Raw genomic sequence first — 19,450 nt, 5'->3', positions numbered from 1 at the left:
CCATTCTCCTGCCTCAGCCTCCTGAGTAGCTGGGACTACAAGAGCCCGCCACCATGCCCGGCTAATTTTTTGAATTTTTTTTTTTAGTAGAGATGGGGTTTCACCGTGTTAGCCAGGATCCATCTCCTGACCTGGTGATCCGTCCGCCTCGGCCTCCCAAAGTGCTGGGATTACAGGTGTGAGCCACCGCGCCTGGCCTAAGCTCGTTCTTACCATGCCCTTTCCCCCAATAAATTCCACGTGGATAAAAAACTTAAAGGTAATGAAACCCTAAGATTTGAAAAATCCTGAATGTGTTTATTGATGATCTCTGTATAGCGAAGCCCTTTCTGGTGTAGAAGCCACAGATTTAAAAATTACAAATTTAATACCATAAAAGTATACATACTTTTGTATGACAAAATTACTTTTAAAAATGTGACAATCAGGGCAAATACTTGCAACATATATGAGAAACACAGGGTTAATTTTCTTAAATTATAAAAAGCTGGTACAAACCAATAACAAAAAGCTGGCAAGAATCAATAAATTAAAAATTGGGCAAAGAATATGAATGGGCAGTTTATAAGAAAAGTCACGGCCGGGCGCGGTGGCTCAAGCCTGTAATCCCAGCACTTTGGGAGGCCGAGACGGGCGGATCACGAGGTCAGGAGATCGAGACCATCCTGGCTAACACGGTGAAACCCCGTCTCTACTAAAAAATACAAAAAACTAGCCGGGCGCGGTGGCGGGCGCCTGTAGTCCCAACTACTCGGGAGGCTGAGGCAGGAGAATGGCGTGAACCTGGGAGGCGGAGCGTGCAGTGAGCTGAGATCGGGCCACTGCACTCCAGCCTGGGCGGCAGAGCGAGACTCCGTCTCAAAAAAAAAAAAAAAAAAAAAAAAAAAGAAAAGTCACACAAATGTGTGCTAAGCACATTCACTTGACATGAAGAATGCATATCCAAATCATAACAGGATACCATTGTTCACCTAATTGGCAAAGACTGTAAAGTTTTTAAAATAATTAGTGCCTGTGAAGAAATGTGGAGAAAGGAACTCACAAATATTGTTATGGGGACTGTTAACTGGGGTCATGTTGCTAATATTAATAGACTCATCTGAGAGCAATTTAACAATATCAGCTGTAATTTTCAATGTATGCTCCCTTTGCTCTAGGAATTCCACTGCTTGAATTTAGACTACTACTGCCTTGACAAAATTATACCAAAATATGTAGGACAAGGATGTACATTACAGCATTGCTTATAATAGTGGAAACAACTGGAATTTACCTAAATGTCCATCAGCTGAGACTACTTAGACAACAGAACTTTATGAAGCAGGTTTTAAAAAGGTGAAAAGTTGATAGGTAGAGTTTGCATATAAAGGATTTTTAATTTTAATAAGTAGAAAATAAAGAAGCAAGGGCAACATATTTAACAATATCTGACAAAGTTTTTAAATTGTGTAAAACTTTTGGGCACATTCCCCAATGTATTTATTTATTTATAGAACATATACATGTATATGTACATAAAGAGATACAAAAATAAAGCAAAAGGGGTGAATTAAAACAAAGAAATATAAGCTCTACTATATTTTCATACCCCTGAATTGTTTTAGAGACTTTCTTGGATGTGTGCACCTACTCTACATTAGAGTGGTATGAGTATATCATTATGGAAATTTAAAACTTTGTCTGCAAATTCTTTGACACTTCTTCCATTGGGAGATGAAATTCCCTTCACACTGGGCAAGTTTTGTGGTTGTTTTGACCAATAGGGGAGGAGAGAAATGATAATATATGATACTGAGTCTAGGCTATAAAAAGTGATGCATCTTCTGCCTTGTTGCTAGGATACTTGTTCTTAAGCCTTTAGTGGCTAAGTGGGCAGCCTGAGATCACCATGCTATGAGGAAGCCCAAACTAACACAAGTGGAAAGATGATGGGGAGAGAGATGTGCCCAGGTGCTCCAGCTTTAGTCTCTGCCTGCCCCTGCACAAGCAATACCAGGCCAGCCTGCTGAGCTCTTTCCACGTTCCTGACCCACAGAAACCAGGACTGAGGAGAAACACTTGCTACTGTTTTAGACCACTATGTTTGGGGGTGATTTGTTATGTAGCTATAAATAATAGAAATAACCATGATCCCAAATTTTTGTGCATACTCGTGTGTATGTGTGTGTGTGGTGTTGTGTACACAATTGGCCCTTGAACAGCATGGGTTTGAACTGTGCAGGTCCACTATACACAGATTTTCTTCTACCTCTGCTATCCCTGAGACAGCAAGACCAGTCCCTCCTCTTCCTCCCCACTCCTCAGGCTACTCAACATGAACACAATGAGGATGAGGACCTTTAGGATGATCTACTTCCATTCGACACATAGTAAGTATATTTTCTCTTCCTTAGGATTTTCTTTTCTCTAGCTTACTTTTTTCTAAGAATACAGCATCTAATACATATAACGTACAAAATAGGTGTTGCTTGACTGTGTTATTGGTAAGGCTTCTGATCAACAATAGGCTTTTCGTAGTTATGTTTTAGGGGAGTCAAGAGTTATATGCAGATTTTCAACTGTGTTGGGGGATTGGTGCCCCTAACCCTCATGTTGCTCTAGAGTCAACTGTATATATATATGTGTACACACATACACACACACACAAAATATTTTTATATATGCAAATGTACATCCACATTTGCTGTGTTTTGCATAATTTTGAGGCAATAGAGAACAGAAGGAACTGCTGAGAATGGTTATTTTTGAGTGGTGGACTGGAAGGCAGGGAAGCTGTGATAGTTAATTTTAGGTCTTAACTGGATGAAGGAATACCTAGAGAGCTGGTAAAGCCTCAAATCTGGGTGTGTCTGTGAGGGTGTTTCCAGTGGAGACTGGCATGTGAGTCAGTGGACCGAGTGGGAAAGATCTGCCCTCAGTGTAGGTGGGCACCATCCAATCAGCTGGGGGCCCATAGAGAACCACAAGGCAGAGGAAAGGAGAATTCTTTCTTTCTCTCTCCTGCACCTGGAACACCCTGCTTCTGTTACCCTTGGATATCAGAACTCCAGGCTTTTCAGCATTTAGAGTCCAGGACACCCTGGGCTCTCAGGCCTTTGGCCTCAGACTGAGAGTTGCACCATTGGCTTCTCTGGTTCTGAGGCTTTTGGACTGAGCCACACTACGGGCATGCAGTTTGTGGGCAGCTTGTCGTGGGACTTCTCTGCCTCCATAATCACATAAGCCAATTCCCCTAATAATCCTCTCCTGTCTGTCTATCTATCTATCCATCATCCATCTATCTATCTATCTATCTATCTATCTATCTATCTATCTATCTATCCATCCATCTATCTATCTCCTATTAGTTTTGTCTCTCTGGAGAACTCTGACTAATACTAAGATCATCTTTGTTAGAAATGGAATGTTAATGCTGTATTGTTGCTGCATGATCTATAATTTTTTTCTTGTGTATCTTTTAAAATGTTTGCCTGGCTTGGGAGGAAACCATCCTTTTGTCTGCTCATACTAGCTTTTCTAAAGTCTGGAACCACAAAGTTTCTGCACAGTACCAAGCTGGACTGAACAACAGAATGTGCTTAACGTTATCCAAAACTGATTCTAGTTATCAATTGCGCAGTCCTTGGAGTCATATTTGAAGGTTCACATCCTGGCTGCATCATTTCCTATCCTCTCTAAACCTCAGGTTCTTCTTCTGTAAAACACAAATAATACCAGTACCTACCTATATTAGTTATCTATTGCTGTGTGATAAATTACCCCAAAACTTAGCAGCTTGAACCAATAAACATGTATTAGCTACAACTTCTGTGGTTTATGAAGCCAGGCACGACTCAGTCAGGAGCTTCTGGCTCAAAGTATCTCATGAGGTTGCAATCCAACTGCTGTCTGAGGCTGCAGTCCCATCTGAAGGTGTGACTGGGGCAGGATCCTCTTCCAAGTCCATGCATGTGGTTGCCAATAGGATTCCATCCAACGGAGTCCGTTGGACTGAGGGTTCCACTTCCTCACTGGCTGTTGGCTGGGGGTCTCCCTCAGTGCTTTGTCACATAGACCTCTCTACAGGGTGGCTCATGGCATGGCAGCTGGAGCACCAAAGACAGAAGTCACAGACTTTTTTACAATCTGATCTTGAAGGGGACATCCTATTACTTCGACATACTCTACTCATTCAAGGCAAGTATATGAATCCAGTCCACACTCAAGGAGAAGAGATTATACAAGGAAGTGAATGCCAGGAGGTGAGGATCAACAGGGCCATCGCAGAGGCAGCCTACAGAAGACCTCATAGAGTGCTTGTGAGCATTAAATGAATTAATGTCAGTGTTTAAATCATAGTATCGCTCAACAAATGGAAGGTCTTATTAATATTATAGATATCTGTCCATGTGTAACATTAAATATCAAGTGTTCTTTTCTTTTCTTTTTTTTTTTGAGACAGAGTCGTGCTCTGTCACCCAGGCTAGAGTGCAGTGGTGTGATCTCCACTCACTGCAACCTCCACTACCTGGGCTCAAGTGATTCTCCTGTCTCAGCCTCCTGAGTAGCTGGGACTACAGGCGCACGCCACCATGCCTGGCTAATTTTTGTATTTTTAGTAGAGACAGGGTTTTGCCATGTTGGCCAGGCTGGTCTTGAACTCCTGACCTCAAGTGATCCACCTGGCTCAGCCTCCCAAGGTGCTAGGATTACAGGCGTGAGTCACCTTAAGTGCTCTTTTCCTGCAACTAATTTATGGTGAGATTTCAGTGAGGCCCTTTGGCCAGAAATGTACTAATTTATCCACCTAGGTGTTTTCTCAGACTCCCCAAGGCAACACTGACTTAGGAGCAGCTCCTGCCAAGCAGTGATGCGGGCTAGGCCTGTCATGGCTTTGGGCCCTCTCAGTACAGCTCATCGAGCAGTCACTGAGTCTGTATTAGTGCCTATAACAAGATGGGAACCAAGGTAGTAACTAAGGACTTAGCAGTGAACCAGGCATGTGTAATTTCTGCCTTTACAGGGCATGCAAGTTACTGGAGGGGGCTCAGACAGAGAAAAGACAACTTCAGCCATTCCTGGGCGCTCTTAAATACTGATATCCAGAAAGGCATAAACCTAAATGATTACTCTTCTCTTACTACCTCAATATTTGAGGGTAAATGAGGAGGTTTATTATTGTTAATTATTTAATTTCAGAAATACATAATTCATTTAATTAAAATCTATTTAATACCTAAAATGTTATTTTTATGAAATTTACTAACACCAAGTGTGCCCTCACTCTGGTGGAGGCAGGAAACTAAACTGCTTGCCACCGTCATGAGATCAGGCTTACAATGTGGTGATACTCTGGTTTCCTAGGAGACTTAGCCCTGGCACAGGCACACAGCTGGACACATGCAAATAATTGCTATCCTCGCCAGGTGTTCAGCTGCTCTTCATACAAGCATCCCTACAGTCTCAAAAAGTATATATTCATGCATTCAACAACTGTTTTATGAACAATAAGCAAATGCTATATTGGGGTACTCTTTGGATACCACCTATTTCCAAATTTCAAGGACTGCATTCTCTCCATTCATTGTCCTCCAACACAGCTTTCGAGACTATGAATTGGGGTCTCCCACTCATAGGCATGCCAGCACAGCATAAGGTAGAGAGCAGAACAGGAGCCATCAGAGTGGACTTCGAGTCAATCACAGAAACAACAGCAATAAGCCACAAATACTCAACAAGTGGGGAAAAGGGGCAAGGGAATACAGTTATAAAGCACAAAAGTTCTCCAAACATTTTAAACATTTTCTTCTCACTCTTACAATTCCCACTTTCTGTGTAGGAAAACAAAGAAAAAGAAAGTGACTTATACGAGGTCCTCACTCCTCCAGAGGGAGTTGAGCCAGAGTCTTTACGGGATGAGAAGGGAGAGAATTCATAATTAAATAAACAGCAAACAAACCTCAGGACAAATGTTACCCCTTATCTTACCTAAACTCTACAGTATTATAATTTACTCAGTCAATCAATAAGTACTTTTTAGCATCTACTCTATACCAGGTACTATTCTAAGCTCAAGTTTTATCACGGTGCTCCAGTTTTCTCCTTGTAATATTTACATTCAGTAAACACTTACCACTAAACCTCCTGGCGTGCAGAGCTATAATCTGTAACCTATTGTACACTTCTGAAAAATGTTAACAGAACCTTAGTTGGCAAGATCAAGAACTCATTAAAAATGGGATTTAGAGAGTAAAAATTTTAAATGATACTATGTTTGAGTAATTACACACATATATATATGTAAAAATATATACATAAACCAAATATTCAGGAAGATACCAATTCTGAAACAAGCTCTGTCTATATTAAAGAACTCCTCTGCTGGAAATGTTTTCTCCTTAATCTCCTTCAGATATTTAGTATATATCTGTGATATCATGATTTTCTAGAGCATATTCTCCAACAAATGTCATGTTACATAAGCTATGTGTTCTTTCATGTTTAGAAACTAGCCCTTACTGTGAAGTATAACATCTTCTTGCACTCACATCCTCCCTTGTTTTATCTGTGCAAATCTCAGCAAAATCTTGTGTAACTGTATTAGTCAGCTTCACTGCATAACAAACAATCCCCCAAAATCTCAGTAGTTAGATCATCAATGTATTTCCTGCTCATGATACATGTAGGCTATGAGTCTGCTATGGCTCTGTCCCATGTGTTTCGTCATCCCAGGATACAGCTGAAGGAGCAGCTCCTATCTGGAAAATACTTTTCTCTTGGAAGAGGGCAGAAGAGCAAGAGACCAAGTGGAACCACACGATCACATTTAAAGCTTCTGCTCCTAAGTGGCATGTACCTTGTCTACTCACATGTCATTGGTGGATGAAAATCACATGACCAAGTCTGATAGGGACAGGGAAGTACACTTACCTATAAGGGGTCTAAGGCAGGGATGTATAATCCTTTTAAAGGAGAAACGACAAATAATTGCAAACAATACTGTAATCTACTACAGTAACCACTTGGCAATTTCCCAAAATATTGAGGAACTTAAGGGCACATTTTTCTTTTCTGGATCTACATTTCTTTCCATTCATTGAAGGGTAGAACACAGGCAGTTCCTCAATCATGGCATGCATAACCTACAAGAAAGGAAAGTCATCACTCTGAAGGATACTGAACTGAGCCCAACATCTGCTAAAAGATCACAGATTTTGAAATTTTAAAAACAAATGCTGAACCTCATTATTATAACACTAGGGTTAACAAAGGATTGCCATAGTTCACTCAGCATTATCCTGGCAACTTCATTTCACTAATGTCCAATTTTGTTTTTAGTTTCCTGGGATTCAAAACCAAAAGAAGGGAAAGGAGTGGCTAACATTCATGCTAACACTTGTACAATGCTCTAAAATTTATTTAAATAGCACTTCCACATTCACAGTAATTGCAGAAGTGATGAACACAGTTAAGAAGGACATGCTCTACTTGGGGAATTAGAATTAGAAGTAGGAGAGGCAGGATAATATTTGCTTTTATATGAGAAGTAAAATTATAGTGTTACATGTGCTTAATCATTGTAGGGACCTAAATCATTGCAGGTATCTGTTTATGCCATTTGTTGGAAAAAACTGGGACAGGATACTGTTTTCCTTCCTTTAATATTTTTAAATCACCGCCTACATGACAGGCGCTGTGAGATGAATATCTCATACTTACATATACACACGTCTATTATTTCCACGTCTCTGATTTTTCCCTGTACCCAGGGATTTACTTCTAGTCATAAAAGATGGCTTACCTTAGATTTCCTGCCATAAAGCTCCTTCCCTTTATACTAAGTCATACTTTCTACAGTTGGCTTAAGAGACACATTTTATAATGAGAAAACTAAAATGGAGTCTTTTTAAAGACATGCCCAAGACACTCATACTAACAAGATGACTACTTCACTCCTTAATTTGTGGTCCATTGAGATGACTGATTGACATGCAGATAGTTGGATAGATCAATAGATACATAGATAGCTACATGGATGAAAGAGAGATGATAAAGAGAGAGACAGAGATGAAACATAGATGATAGAGAGAGATGAATAGTTTCTCACCCTTGGTGTACAAAGTGAGGAAGTCAAGGTGAAACAATGGCAAGCACTATGCCTCGGTCATAGTACCCACTTCAAATTGGAGAACATGGTCAAGTCAACCATCTAGGAAAGAAACAAGAGCCGTGTCCACTTTGTCATTCAAATAAATGTCCACGATGAATACTGTGCCTTCTTAAAGAACTTGGAGCTCAACATTTTGACATTTTATATAGTAGCCAGCACATTATGACCATGTGGTAGATGTTATAGTGAATTATGTCCCCCTAAATTCATATGTTGAACCCCTAATCCCACTAACCTCAGAATGGGACTCTATTTGGAGACGGGGTCTCAAAGAGGTAATTAAGTTCAAATGAGGTCATTACTGTGAGCCCGAATCCTATATGACTGGTGTTTGTTAACAAGAGGAAATTACGATACAGATGCACTCAGGGTGAAGACTGTGTAAGGTGAACTGGTGAAGGTGGCCATCTATAAGGCAAAGAGAAAGGCCTCAAGAGAAACCAACCCTGACGGCACCTTGATCTCAGACATCTAGCCTCCAGAATTGTGAGAAAATAAATTTCTATTGTTTAAGCCACTCAGTCTAGGGTACTTTGTTATAGTAGCCCTAGCAAACTAATATAGTAAATATTTTTAAAATCAGCTTCAATTTATTTGGAAAAAAAGAGACAGTATTACCAATACTTATATTTACATAGAAAGGCAGCATGGAAAATGGGTATATACTTGCTTTCGTCTGGGCCTGGGTTCAACTCACTGGCTCTACCACTTACTAGCAATGTATGTAACCTTGGACAAATTACTGAATCTCTTTGTACCTCAGTTTGCAGATCTGTAAAACGGGGTAATTGTACTTATCTCACAAAGTTGTTAGGAGGAATAAATGAATTAATAATGTTTGAAAGCACTTAGAATAGTGCTTAACACATTGTGACCAATGCATAAATATGAAATACAACAGTTGGAAAGTATTGTGAAATCCAGTCTATAAAAATCCTTTTAAATTCTAACAATGAAAAAAAAATAAGTGTAGATTATTCTGATTACAGTGAGAAAATATTTGTCACAGCATTCAGAGTTCCTAATCTGTTTAGTAGAGGGGTTACTGGGTTGAGTTTGCATTTTGGGGAAGAGAGAATGTGTGCTAATGACAAAGATGGTCATTACCCATGCACCCTGATGGCAGTAATTGTGAATCATTTCCGGAGAGGATTTTAACATTTGCCAAAGATTTGACACTTGCTGGCTTTCCCCGCAACATTCATTGCCATGAGCCATGGAGGGGGTACAGAATGTGTGCTGAAAAATGTTCACAGGTGCTATTTGCACATGACTTGCTGTAGAACGGGGGTAAACACAACTTGGTTTCTACTGGTCAAACTTTAACTCAAGATAAACTTGCTGACTGTGAAGTGTACCGCATGATTGCTCAGTGTGTGATAGCAAACATAAACAGTCGGGGGAGCGGGGGCTCCCAGGGTCTGGGGACCAGTGTGTGTATCTTTCAGGAAGGCCAGCCTGGCTGCAATCTGCTCTGGTCCGGCGGACCCCCGCAGTTTACCCCTGCTTGTGGGTTGTCAATCAGAAACATCACATGGTTGACTGTGAAGGTGTTTGGGGACCTAGAGCTCCCAGCCCACTGATTTTTAATACTCATTATGGTTTCTGCTTGGAAATCCTGAAGGACTGGCAACTGCCTAGATAGCAGTTTTGACCAACAGAATCTTAAATAGAAATGACCAGTCATGGAAAATGAGTTTTTAAAAAATTAACTTAAAAAAAAAAATTTAGACTCAGGGTATACTTATGCAGGTGTGTTAGAAGTGTATATTGCATAATGCCGGGGTTTGGGCTGCTATTGAATCCATCACCCCAATAGTGAACATAGTACCCAATAGGTAGTTTTTCAGCCCTTACCCCACTCCCTTCATCTCCCCTTCTGGAATCCCCAGTGTCTACTGTTTCTATCTTTACGTCCACGTATGCCTATTGTTTAGCTCCCATTTATAAGTGAGAACATACGACATTTGGTTTTCTGTTTCTATGTTAATTCACTTAGGATAATGGCCTCCAGCTGCATCCATATTGTTGCAAAGGATATGATTTTATTCTTTTTTTAGAGCTGCGTAATATTCCATGGGGCCACAGGATATTCCTGGTACCACATTTTCTTTATCCAGCCCACCATGAATGGGCACTTAGGTTGATTCCATCCTCTTTGCTATTGTGAGTAGTGCAACAATAAACATTTGAGTGCAGGTGCCTTTTTGACAGAACGATTTCTGTTCCTTTGGGTAGTTACCCAGTAGTGGGGTTGCTGGGTCAAATGGTATTCTATTTTTAGTTCTTTGAGAAATCTCCATACTATTTTCCATAGGGGTTGAACTAATTTACATTCCCAATAACAGTGTATAAGCAGTCCTTTTTCTCCACATCCTTGCCAGCATCTGTAATTCTTTTTTTTTTTTTTTTTTTTTTTTTTTGAGACGGAGTCTCGCTCTGTCTCCCAGGCTGGAGTGCAGTGGTGTGATCTCAGCTCACTGCAACCTCCACCTCCCAGGTTCAAGTGATTCTTCTGCCTCAGCCTCCCGAGTGGTTGGGACTACAGGCACCTGCCAACGTGCCTGGCTAATTTTTGTATTTTTAGTAGAGATGGAGTTTCATCATATTGGTCAGGCTGGTCTTGAACTCCTGACCTCGTGATCCGCCCACCTTGGCCTCCTGTAGTGCTGGGATTACAGGCATGAGCCACCACGCCTGGCCTATTGACTTTTTAAAAGCCGTTCTCACTGGTGTGACATGGTATCTCATTGTGGTTTTAGTTTGCATTTCTCTGATGATTAGTGATATTGAGTATGTTCTCATATATTTGTTGGCCACATGCATGTATTCTTTTGAGATGTGTCTATTCATGTCCTTTGCCCACTTGGAAAATGAGTTGTATAAACCAATTGGGAAAAGAGGAAAGTGTCATCAGTAGGGAGATAGCCCCTGAGATAGATTTTGGAGGATATTACTTCTCTGAGTTCAAACTTGCCTTTGATACACTGGAAACATTTTTATGAGCATAAAAATTACTAAAAGAGACTTGAAATATTTTTCTCTCGTGTCAGTTCAATCCATGGAGCTATTAAAATTTTCAAAACTTCAGGGCAAGAAAGATATATATCATCTGAATGTAAGCATTTGAGTAAGAAATCTCTGCCAGGGGTGGGGCGGGTAGGTTGACAATACTTCATATATATTTTTATTTACATAGAACTGAGCCATTGCTAACCTCTCATATCTAGAAAATAGCTTGGAAACAATGAATTTTTAAAAAATAAAACAACACTTGAGAAACACTTTTCTTATACTTTTCTCAGAGAAGAACCAGCCCTCAGTTCCTGACTTGGAAAGCATTTATGTTTATTGTACACATATCCCTAACCAGTGTGAGTTTCTCCATGCCCGTAGCAATTTAGAAATAGAAAATCAGCATTAGGGAGAAGGCTTTGCATAGTCTTGCACACTAACAAGAAGTAACTGCTGATGGCCCAAAGAAGAGAGCAACAGAAAAAAGGTGCAAAAAACAGACAGGCACAAGAATTCCAGAAGGCACAGTCATTGGGACCTCTCAGGTGTGCAGGCAAATATTTGTCTCTCTCTCTCTCTCTCTGTGTGTCTGTCTCTGTGTGTGCGTGTGTGTGTGTCTCTCTCTCTGTATGTGTCTCTCTGTCTCTCTGTCTGCGTCTCTGTGTATGTCTGTCTCTCTCTGTCTGTCTCTCTCTCTCTTTCTGTGTGTGTGTGTGTGTGTGTGTGTGTGTGTGTGTCTTTCTCTCTCACTTCTCTGTCTCTCTCTCTCTCTCCCCCACCATGGCCTAAACCCATTATTTTTTTATCCAATAGCAGTGAAATCAGTTCTTTTTGTGATGATGTTAAGACTGAAAAAAAGAGAAAAAAAGAGTTGTTAAATAAAGTTCCTCCACTCTTTAAGAAAGCAGGGGCGGTTGAATTACATTTTAGAAAATTTTCTACCAAAATCCTTTTCTTTTCTTCCTTCTTTCTTCCTTCCTTCCTTCCTCCCTCCCTCCCTACTTTCTTTTCTTTCTTCTTTCTTTCTTCCTTTCTTTCTTTTTTTTTCTTCTCTCTCTCACCTTCCTTCCTTCCTTTCTTCCTTCCTCCCTCTCTCTCCTTCCTCCCTCTCTCTCTCGCTCGCTTTCTTTCTTTCTTTCTTTTTCTTTCTCTCTCTCCCTCCCTCCCTCCCTCCCTCCCTCTCCTTCCTTCTTCCCTCCCTCTCTGCCCACCTCCATTCTTTCCTTCCTTCCTTCCTTTCTTTCTTTCTTTCTTTCTTTTGGTGCTTTGAAGGACCAGCTCTTACTTACCTAGAACTCAGCAATCCAGAATGGCTACAAAGCAAGCCGAGATTTTATGGTGTTTGTGCTACCATTTGCCAGTATATAGATGTGGGATTACACGTTGTGTGATCAATATGAATTCCTATCCTTTAAGAATCGCCTCATGATTTTTAAGTTTCTGAACAGCTGAACGATTGTTGAAGATACTGTTACTTGAAAGGAGAAGAAATAAGGAGAAAAAAATGAATGGAGGGAATTGTTAGATGATATGTTAGAACAAATATTACATCATCAACAGAGTGAGAGGGTAAAAGGGAGTTCCCTTAAGGCACAAACAAAATTTCACCATCCCATTTATTTTTACTTTTAATTTAGTTCACAGACTTCAAAACCTGCTCATTATCACCAAATGCTCTTTCAAGTGATGAAGGGCTGAAAGAAAAACCGAAGTCACCTCCACACGATATATAAGAAATGTTGGCACATCCAGATCTTCCTAAGGAAAGAGAGTTAGACTACAGAAATGCTGAATGCAAGCCTTATCAGTTGCATCCTTCCTTCCTTCCTTCCTTCTTCCCACTCATAATACACACATATGCCCCTTGTATGTTAGGAACATTGCACTGGAGGGAATGTATAAAAACTCTAAGTTAATTCTTCTCTGAGGGCTTGCTATCAGCGAGGTACATACAGGATTAAAGTACAAATACTTGATTATCACTTGACCACACCCCAGTGAGGAAACTGAGGCTCAAGAAATTTAAGTAAAGTTCTGAAAGACACATGGCTTGCAAACAACTGAGATGGGATTTAAAACAAGGTTGTTTATTAACCACTGGGCTCCACCATCTGACAATCGGGAGTAAATAGTGATCCCTGGAAATAGATGACCCCCATTTTCTTAAAGGGCAGAGATCAGTTGAGAAAAATAGCCACTTTGATGGTATAGACCTGGAGTGTGTAGAGGACCTTTGCACTACGAAGAATGGAATTGCTGGGCCCACTGATGGCGCTTAATAATTGACAGATGGCCTGTCTAAGTGACTCACATGCAACTCAAATTTCAGGTCTGGAAAGGCCATGGGCTAATGTGGAAAGGAGGTTCATCCCTGGGCAGCTTCTGTGGCCAACCACCCCATTTAGACAGTTCTCTGTTCGTGGAGAGCTCTCTGCTACAGTAAACAAAATGTGTACAACCTGATCCCAACTTTTATTATACACCAAGAGGCTGTCTGTAACCAAATCATACCTGCCTGGGCAGTGTGCTCTGTATACAGATCTCCATCAGTCACACAACAGGTGCTTCATTCTTGGTGACAAAAGGTGACCTCAATTTCTTTAAAGATATAGCAAGCCCTAAGGATCCAATTATATGGGGATTGGGCCAAGTGATCCCAGAGGCCCCGTCTTCTACTATTTTGAGATATTTACAAAATGCAGATAAAGGAATTGGAAAATAGAAATATGTAAACTGGGAGAAGAGAGAGAGAGAGAGATAAATTGACTTCCGAAATTATTAGCCTGTCAACATAACATATGGAGAAATATAGCAACCATTGATGAAAATATCAAGTTGTCAGCACTTAAACAGAATGCTAAGAAAGCACTAAGCTGTACAACCATAAAACACACCAAGCCTCTTGGACTAACACAATTTCCTTATGAGACAAAATGGCAGATGATGAAGCTGCAAATGCTTTGCCTCCACACTTCAGTGAGACCAGGCTAAGCAGGTGGGCCTGAGTACTAGATACTTGGGGAAAGGTTAGACTCCTTGGGAGTAAGCTTGGCGAGTTTGCCAAATCTTTGGGAATGGTTCATTCTTTAGCATTACAGGACAGTCACAAGTACCTAGAACAGGAGCTTCTTGCGTTCACCTTGCAGACCTGGCATTATTGCTTTTTTGTGGTCTCCTGGCTCTGGGTGTAAAGTCAGAGGCCAACACTTATTGAGTAAGTGTTCGATAACACTGGTTGATGGAAATAGTAGGTGCTCTGTAAGTACTTGCTCTTTGAGTCATTAATGCTTGAAAACACAGTATTTAGTCATAATACTCCACCTCACTACACTAAAGCCAAAACACAGTGTCCACATTTCTGATTTAGGGAGAACATTCATCATTTTAAAGAAAAGTATATAAATACCACAACCTTCAAAATTATTGAGACTTTTGACATTAAAAGCAATATAGAGTCATTGTAGAAAAATCTTAAAATACTTAAAAACAGGCCAGGCGCAGTGGCTCATGCCTGTAATCCCAACACTTTGGGAGGCCAAGGAGGGCAGATCATGAGGTCAAGAGATCGAGACCATCCTGGCCAACATGGTGAAACCCTGTCTCTACTAAAAATACAAAAATTAGCTGGGCATGGTGGTGTACGCCTATAGTCCCAGCTACTCAGGAGGTTGAGGCAGGAGAATCACTTGAACCCAGGAGGCGGAGGTTGCAGTGAGCTGAGATCATGCCATTGCACTCCAGCCTGGGCAATAGAGTGAGACTCCATCTCAAAAAAAAAAAAACAAAAAAAAACTAAAAAATATAAAGAACCAGAAACAATCACCTGTAATCTCATAATTCTACCACCTAGAGATAATGAGTTAACATTTTAGTACATTTCTTTCCAATTTTTTCACATATATACACACACATTCATACATATTTAAAATTATAATTATATGGAAAATATGGCTGTATATCTGTCTTTTTCACAGAATGTTATAGATTGGGCATTTTCACTGATCAACAGCCATCTCTGAAAATGTGATTTTTACATAGCTACACAGCATTCCATCATCCGAATGGACTATGATGAATTTAAGTGTTTCCTCATTTTTGTATACTGGGGATTTTTCCTGTAGTCTAAGGAATGCTTCAGTGAACATGCTTATCCATAAATCATTTTACACACTTCTGATTATTTTGTTAAGATAAACATCCACAAGCAGAATTACTAGGACAAGGGAATATAAACACTTTTATGGCTCTTGTTATACATTTCTCAAAATATTTTTTGAATTATTCTTTTCTGCATCTCTATTTTATTTTAGATTCAGGAGGTGTATGTACATATGCGTCGGTATATTGCATAATAGTGGGATTGGGCTTCTAGTGTACCTGCTACCCAGATAGTGAACATAGGCCAGGTGCCGTGGCTCTCATGTGTAATCCCAGCACTTTGGGAGGCCAAGGCAGGCGGATCACTTGAGATCAGGAGTTTGAGATCAGCCTGCCCAACATGGCGAAACTGTGTCTCTACTAAAAATACAAAAATTAGCCAGGCGTGGTGGCGCATGCCTGTAGTCCCAGCTACTGAGGAGGCTGACGCAAGAGAATCACTTGAACCTGGTGAGCGGAGGTTGCAGTGAGCCAGGATCGTGCCATTTCATTCCAGGGTGGGCGACAGAGCAAGACTTCATCTCAAAAAAAGAACCAAAAAACAAAAAAACAAACAAAAAAAAAGTGAACATAGTACCTAACAGCCTAACAAGTAATTTTTGAACCCTTGCCCCTCTTCCATTCTCCCCACTTTGGAATCTACAGTGTCTGTGATTTCCATCTTCATGCCCAAGGTACCCATTGTTTAGCTCCCACTTGTAAGTGAGAACACACGGTATTTGAGATCAAAAGGAAGTTATGGAGAGAAATAACAAGTTTGGTTTTGTGTTTTTAGCCCTATTGCCTCTTTTCGTCCAGCCCAGGCCAGTATACTCATTTGTCATCTTTAGGGCTGTTTGTCCTGTTGATTGTGCCCTGCATCTCAGGAGAACTCACCCTAGAGAGGTCTCTGTTATCGATGGTCTGTGTTACTTCGTTCACACGTGGGGCCTGCGATCCGGGGTCCTGTGCATCCTGATGCACCCTTTGTGGAAACAGGAGTTGCTCTGCAGAGAGTTGGTTTCAAGGCTAGAACAAACCCTACAATCATTGGCCTATTGTCTAAAAAGGTAAGTAAAAATACACAAGAAAGATTGATTCCATTGAATGCAAAATCCTAAATTACTTCCTGACCCTTTGGAAGTATTTCTACACAGCTCTTCCCAGCATTCTAGCAGATTTCAGGAAACTCAAGGGACATTCTTAGCCACAGAAAAAGTTGCTGAATCCAAAAAACTCAATGAGGATCATTTTCAAATACGGTGTTCTGTTACATGCAACGATAACCTGAAGTTAGGATTATTTCAATTGTTTCTTTTATGTAGTAAAATATTAAGTTTGCTGTTTACTTTAAAAGGTAGGTGGGATTTCTAATTTCATTTAATCTGATGATTAAAATAATCAGATTTTGCCCTTTTTTTCTGAAAATTTACTTTGCAATGAGCACAGACTATATTCATGTTAATCATAAATACCCTCCTCCCCTTTCCAGGTAAGTTGAATTTTAATTATAATAATAGGTAGATTTTCTTAAGTGTTTCTCCTTATCCTTTCTTATGGCCTACTTTCCCATCTTACCTTACTTTTTCCCTCTTCGTCTTCGATATTATACAAAACACATTCTGAAAAATTTATGCAAAATAATTTAATATTATATGTAAACAGCATCACCAAATATATTCCCACATTTCAGGAACTTGGATGGAAGTTCCTGCTGATAGATTTATGGAGTCAAAGAAAAAAAAAATGGGACCTTGGGATATTAAACATAATTCCCTCATTTTAGTAAGGAAACCGGAGCCCAGAGAAGTGAGTCTTTGGGTTTGTCATTTGATCAAGTGTACAGAGCAGGAGCAATAATAAACATAATAACTGACTTCTTTACAGCCCTTTACACTTTATAAAACACATTCACATTCAACATTTACAGGTATCGCCATTCTGGCCTTTCAGTAAATAAAACGCCCCTGTGCTCTATTTACCTCCAGGAGACCAATGTGGCTGATTTTATATCTGGTATTATTTCATTTATTGGCTGCTGCTGATGGCAGCACCCTTCGCCGGGAGACTCGGAGGCATTTAAGATGGATTCATGTACGAAACAGCAGGCTAACACTTTGGGTGGGCCGATGTTAAATGGAGAGTAACATATCCTGCCCTGCCAATGAAAAAACCACGGCCACATCTGAAGGGCAGAATCCCAGTGTCAGTGGGATTTGAAGATTTGTAAAAAGCTGTTACTGGCCACATCTGCCATTTGGGACTCCAAGGACCAGATTAAATCTCAAAGAAACCCAAAGTTGTGCCCTTCAATGGCCAAGGGTGGGTTTCTCCAATGAAAGCATCAAATTGGATGTCTTTGTCAGTTACGTCTTCATGGAAGGTGATGGTAAGGACTCACATGGCATCATAAAATAACATTAATCATGACCGGGCGTGGTGGCTCATGCCTGTAATCCCAGCACTTTGGGAGGCCGAGGCAGGTGTATCACGAGGTCAGGAGTTTGAGACCAGCCTGACCAACATGATGAAACTCTGTCTCTACTAAAAATGCAAAAAAATGCCTATAATCCTAGCTACTCAGGAGGCTGAGGCAGGAGAATCACTAGAACCTGGGAGGCGGAGGTTGCAGTGAGCCGAGATCATTCCACTACACTCCAGCCTGGGTGACAGAGCAAGACTCTGTCTCAAAAAATAATAATAATAATAATAATAATAATGTTAATCACTTATCTGAGATAGTTTTCCTATGAATTCATTGACATTTTCAACATTTAATTGAGCATTTCTGGTTTTCAGGCACAGAGGGAGGGATGTGGAGGAGAACAAGGCATGATGCTGTCCTGAAAGTGCTCCTGGTCTGGTGGGCACATCTGTCCTGCCACGCCTCCAGGATCTATCTTGAATTGTTGCAGTGCTGCACTTCCTTGTAGATGATGGCACAGTTCATTATGACTCTTCGGAATATCTCAGCCTTTTCATCCTTGTAGTAAGTTTTGCATTGGACATTTACTCTTTAGCAGGGTGGATTAGTTTCTTAGAACTGTCATAACAAATTACCACAAACGGAGTGGCTTAAAGCAACACAAATTTATTCTCATAATTCTGGAGGCTAGAAGTCCAAAATCAAGGTGTCACCAGGGTCAGACTCTTTCTGATGGCTCTAGGGGAGGGTCAGTCCCACGCCTTTCTCTTAGCTTCTGGTGTGACTCACAGCTCTTGACATTTTTTGGCTTGTAGATGCATCACTCCAATCTCTGTCTCAATTGTCACACCATGTTCTCCTTATATCTCTTCCTTGCTTCTCATAAGGACGCCAGTCATGTTGGCTGAGGCCCATCCTAATTCACTGTCACCTCATCTTTGCTTGATTACATCTATAAGACCGTATTTTCAAATAAGGTCACATTCACAGGTACCGTGGGTTGGGTCATAAACAGAGCTTTCTAGGGGGTACAATTTCACGCATAACAGGGGATTCGATTCATCCAAACCCTTTCTCAGTAGAGACAGTAAAAGTACTTTCCCCTTCAGCTGCCAGATTGCAGTTTCATATGGCTGTGCTCACAATAAAGCAGAAAGGCCATGGTTCCTTGAGCTCCAGAGTGGGCCACAGATGGTTAAAACAATGTGGAGCATGTTTTAAGGGGAGAGAGGACAGAGCAGCCTAAAGTGGTCCTTCCAATAAGTGACATTGCGTGTGTCCCTCTCGCTTTCATCTTTATGTGTGTATCACACATTATCCTTCATCCTAATGTCTTTTTCTCCTTGTTCCAGTGAAGCGGCAAAGACAGTAAAAGTGCTGAGCTCCTGCTGTAAGTCAGGTGCCATTCATGCCCCCCAATCCATTTGGACCTCTCACTGTCCATTCTCTGTGACAGGGGTTGCAGCCACTGTCCTGACAGACCCTGTTTGGCTACTCTTAGTGTGAACGGCCTACCTGGTAGAGCTTTCATTTAGGCAGCAGAGTGCACATCTTGTTTCCATTTCCGTCATTTGCATTGGAAGTGCTTTTTCCCCCTAATGAATACATAGTCATAAAGAATCCAGTTCAGCCTGTCGTGCTGTTGTCACTGGCATCAGCTAGAAGGCTGGCAAGTAATGATCCCACCTGGAAGAGCACAAAGCAGTCAGCTCCTGTGCTCCGTA

The 19,450-nt window shown here is 40.8% G+C and overlaps 1 long non-coding RNA gene across 4 annotated transcripts in view; it reads right to left on the bottom strand.

Annotated features, from left to right (window-relative positions):
- Positions 1–1,351: 1,351 nt before the first annotated feature.
- LOC126942628 (uncharacterized) overlaps positions 1,352–19,450 on the bottom strand; it is a 42,658-nt gene continuing 24,559 nt past the window's right edge. Inside the window, exons 4-9 of one of the 4 annotated variants that reach the window (XR_007721590.1) lie at positions 16,199–19,412; positions 12,454–12,638; positions 11,915–12,012; positions 8,087–11,823; positions 6,910–7,121; positions 1,359–4,085 (exon numbers count right to left, since the gene is read on the bottom strand). This is a non-coding gene — a long non-coding RNA (uncharacterized LOC126942628). Of the gene's footprint in view, positions 4,086–6,909; positions 7,122–8,086; positions 11,824–11,914; positions 12,013–12,453; positions 19,413–19,450 lie in introns of all 4 variants that reach the window. The other 3 variants (XR_007721591.1, XR_007721589.1, XR_007721592.1) reach the window with 3 other exon arrangements.

This window comes from Macaca thibetana, chromosome 1 (genome assembly GCF_024542745.1).
Source record: "Macaca thibetana thibetana isolate TM-01 chromosome 1, ASM2454274v1, whole genome shotgun sequence".
Classification (NCBI taxonomy): Eukaryota; Metazoa; Chordata; class Mammalia; order Primates; family Cercopithecidae; genus Macaca; species Macaca thibetana.
Note: the sequence above shows the minus strand (reverse complement) of the source record. Positions and strands in the feature narration are given on the sequence as shown.